This window comes from Oncorhynchus keta, unplaced genomic scaffold (assembly GCF_023373465.1).
Source record: "Oncorhynchus keta strain PuntledgeMale-10-30-2019 unplaced genomic scaffold, Oket_V2 Un_contig_23431_pilon_pilon, whole genome shotgun sequence".
Lineage (NCBI taxonomy): Eukaryota > Metazoa > Chordata > Actinopteri > Salmoniformes > Salmonidae > Oncorhynchus > Oncorhynchus keta.
In genome coordinates, this window is record NW_026283376.1 from 1 (window position 1) to 4,579 (window position 4,579).

Genomic DNA, 4,579 nt, shown 5'->3' on the forward strand with positions numbered 1-4,579 from the left:
ATCAGGTCAGTAGTTCTATAATATACAGTAGTGTTCTGTTACCTAGCATCTACTAGCTAACAACATCAGGTCAGTAGTTCTATAATATACAGTAGTGTTCTGTTACCTACATCTACTAGCTAACAACATCAGGTCAGTAGTTCTATAATATACAGTAGTGTTCTGTTACCTACATCTACTAGCTAACAACATCAGGTCAGTAGTTCTATAATATACAGTAGTGTTCTGTTCACTACATCTACTAGCTAACAACATCAGGTCAGTAGTTCTATAATATACAGTAGTGTTCTGTTCACACATCTACTAGCTAACAACATCAGGTCAGTAGTTCTATAATATACAGTAGTGTTCTGTTCACTACATCTACTAGCTAACAACATCAGGTCAGTAGTTCTATAATATACAGTAGTGTTCTGTTCCTACATCTACTAGCTAACAACATCAGGTCAGTAGTTCTATAATATACAGTAGTGTTCTGTTACCTACATCTACTAGCTAACAACATCAGGTCAGTAGTGTTCTGTTACCTAATAACAACATCAGGTCAGTAGTAGTGTTCTGTTACCTACATCTACTAGCTAACAACATCAGGTCAGTAGTTCTATAATATACAGTAGTGTTCTGTTCACTACATCTACTAGCTAACAACATCAGGTCAGTAGTTCTATAATATACAGTAGTGTTCTGTTACACTACATCTACTAGCTAACAACATCAGGTCAGTAGTTCTATAATATACAGTAGTGTTCTGTTCACTACATCTACTAGCTAACAACATCAGGTCAGTAGTTCTATAATATACAGTAGTGTTCTGTTCACTACATCTACTAGCTAACAACATCAGGTCAGTAGTTCTATAATATACAGTAGTGTTCTGTTACCTACATCTAACAACATCAGGTCAGCAGTTCTACAGTAGTGTTCTGTTCACTACATCTACTCTAACAACATCAGGTCAGTAGTTCTATAATATACAGTAGTGTTCTGTTACCTACATCTACTAGCTAACAACATCAGGTCAGTAGTTCTATAATATACAGTAGTGTTCTGTTCACTACATCTACTAGCTAACAACATCAGGTCAGTAGTTCTATAATATACAGTCAGTGTTCTGTTCACTACATCTACTAGCTAACAACATCAGGTCAGTAGTTCTATAATATACAGTAGTGTTCTGTTCACTACATCTACTAGCTAACAACATCAGGTCAGTAGTTCTATAATATACAGTAGTGTTCTGTCCACTACATCTACTAGCTAACAACATCAGGTCAGTAGTTCTATAATATACAGTAGTGTTCTGTTCACTACATCTACTAGCTAACAACATCAGGTCAGTAGTTCTATAATATACAGTAGTGTTCTGTTACCTACATCTACTAGCTAACAACATCAGGTCAGTAGTTCTATAATATACAGTAGTGTTCTGTTACCTACATCTACATAACAACATCAGGTCAGTAGCAGTAACCTAATCAACAACATCAGGTCAGTAGTTCTATAATATACAGTAGTGTTCTGTTCTACTACATCTACTAGCTAACAACATCAGGTCAGTAGTTCTATAATATACAGTAGTGTTCTGTTCATCTACAACATCAGGTCAGTAGTTCTATAATATACAGTAGTGTTCTGTTACTACATCTACTAGCTAACAAATCAGGTCAGTAGTTCTATAATATACAGTAGTGTTCTGTTACCTACATCTATCAGGTCAGTACTAGCTAACAACATCAGGTCAGTAGTTCTATAATATACAGTAGTGTTCTGTTCACTACATCTACTAGCTAACAACATCAGGTCAGTAGTTCTATAATATACAGTAGTGTTCTGTTAATTACATCTACTAGCTAACAACATCAGGTCAGTAGTTCTATAATATACAGTAGTTCTGTTCTGCATCTACTAGCTAAAAACATCATCTACTAGTGTTCTGTTACCTACATCTAAAACATCAGGTCAGTAGTTCTATAATATACAGTAGTGTTCTGTTACACTACATCTACTAGCTAACAACATCAGGTCAGTAGTTCTATAATATACAGTAGTGTTCTGTTACCTACATCTACTCTAACAACATCAGGTCAGTAGTTCTATAATATACAGTAGTGTTCTGTTCACTACATCTACTAGCTAACAACATCAGGTCAGTAGTTCTATAATATACAGTAGTGTTCTGTTAGTGTTCTACTACATCTACTAGCTAACAACATCAGGTCAGTAGTTCTATAATATACAGTAGTGTTCTGTTCACTACATCTACTAGCTAACAACATCAGGTCAGTAGTTCTATAATATACAGTAGTGTTCTGTTCACTACATCTACTAGCTAACAACATCAGGTCAGTAGTTCTATAATATACAGTAGTGTTCTGTTCACTACATCTACTAGCTAACAACATCAGGTCAGTAGTTCTATAATATACAGTAGTGTTCTGTTCACTACATCTACTAGCTAAAAACATCAGGTCAGTAGTTCTATAATATACAGTAGTGTTCTGTTCACTACATCTACTAGCTAACAACATCAGGTCAGTAGTTCTATAATATACAGTAGTGTTCTGTTCACTACATCTACTAGCTAACAACATCAGGTCAGTAGTTCTATAATATACAGTAGTGTTCTGTTCACTACATCTACTAGCTAACAACATCAGGTCAGTAGTTCTATAATATACAGTAGTGTTCTGTTACCTACATCTACTAGCTAACAACATCAGGTCAGTAGTTCTATAATATACAGTAGTGTTCTGTTCACTACATCTACTAGCTAACAACATCAGGTCAGTAGTTCTATAATATACAGTAGTGTTCTGTTCACTACATCTACTAGCTAACAACATCAGGTCAGTAGTTCTATAATATACAGTAGTGTTCTGTTCACTACATCTACTAGCTAACAACATCAGGTCAGTAGTTCTATAATATACAGTAGTGTTCTGTTAGCCAACAACATCAGGTCTACATCTACTAGCTAACAACATCAGGTCAGTAGTTCTATAATATACAGTAGTGTTCTGTTCACTACATCTACTAGCTAACAACATCAGGTCAGTAGTTCTATAATATACAGTAGTGTTCTGTTACTACATCTACTAACAACATCAGGTCAGTAGTTCTATAATATACAGTAGTGTTCTGTTCACTACATCTACTAGCTAACAACATCAGGTCAGTAGTTCTATAATATATCAGGTCAGTGTTCTATAATATCTGTTACCTACATCTACTAGCTAACAACATCAGGTCAGTAGTTCTATAATATACAGTAGTGTTCTGTTCACTACATCTACTAGCTAACAACATCAGGTCAGTAGTTCTATAATATACAGTAGTGTTCTGTTACCTACATCTACTAGCTAACAACATCAGGTCAGTAGTTCTATAATATACAGTAGTGTTCTGTTCACTACATCTACTAGCTAACAACATCAGGTCAGTAGTTCTATAATATACAGTAGTGTTCTGTTCACTACATCTACTAGCTAACAACATCAGGTCAGTAGTTCTATAATATACAGTAGTGTTCTGTTCACTACATCTACTAGCTAACAACATCAGGTCAGCAGTTCTATAATATACAGTAGTGTTCTGTTCACTACATCTACTAGCTAACAACATCAGGTCAGTAGTTCTATAATATACAGTAGTGTTCTGTTCACTACATCTACATCTAACAACATCAGGTCAGTAGTTCTATAATATACAGTAGTGTTCTGTTCACTACATCTACTAGCTAACAACATCAGGTCAGTAGTTCTATAATATACAGTAGTGTTCTGTTCACTACATCTACTAGCTAACAACATCAGGTCAGTAGTTCTATAATATACAGTAGTGTTCTGTTCACTACATCTACTAGCTAACAACATCAGGTCAGTAGTTCTATAAGCTATAATATACAGTAGTGTTCTGTTCACTACATCTACAGTAGTATACAGTAGTGTTCTGTTCACTACATCTACTAGCTAACAACATCAGGTCAGTAGTTCTATAATATACAGTAGTGTTCTGTTACCTACATCTACTAGCTAACAACATCAGGTCAGTAGTTCTATAATATACAGTAGTGTTCTGTTCACTACATCTACTAGCTAACAACATCAGGTCAGTAGTTCTATAATATACAGTAGTGTTCTGTTCACTACATCTACTAGCTAACAACATCAGGTCAGTAGTTCTATAATATACAGTAGTGTTCTGTTCACTACATCTACTAGCTAACAACATCAGGTCAGTAGTTCTATAATATACAGTAGTGTTCTGTTCTACTACATCTACTAGCTAACAACATCAGGTCAGTAGTTCTATAATATACAGTAGTGTTCTGTTCACTACATCTACTAGCTAACAACATCAGGTCAGTAGTTCTATAATATACAGTAGTGTTCTGTTACCTACATAACAACATCACTAGCTAACAACATCAGTCAGTAGTTCTATAATATACAGTAGTGTTCTGTTCACTACATCTACTAGCTAACAACATCAGGTCAGTAGTTCTATAATATACAGTAGTGTTCTGTTCACTACATCTACTAGCTAACAACATCAGGTCAGTAGTTCTATAATATACAGT

At 34.9% G+C, this 4,579-nt stretch overlaps 1 long non-coding RNA gene across 6 annotated transcripts; it reads left to right on the forward strand.

Moving 5' to 3' along the window:
- Window positions 1–57: 57 nt before the first annotated feature.
- Window positions 58–4,204, forward strand: LOC127921744 (uncharacterized). Of its 6 annotated transcripts, none has more exons than XR_008109459.1 (7): window positions 58–195; window positions 446–508; window positions 955–1,017; window positions 1,334–1,396; window positions 2,658–2,720; window positions 3,310–3,372; window positions 3,982–4,204. It is a non-coding gene; the product is annotated as an uncharacterized LOC127921744 (long non-coding RNA). The 6 variants fall into 6 exon arrangements; XR_008109464.1 differs by lacking the exon at window positions 3,982–4,204 and adding an exon at window positions 3,562–3,586; XR_008109461.1 differs by lacking the exon at window positions 3,310–3,372.
- Window positions 4,205–4,579: the final 375 nt, after the last annotated feature.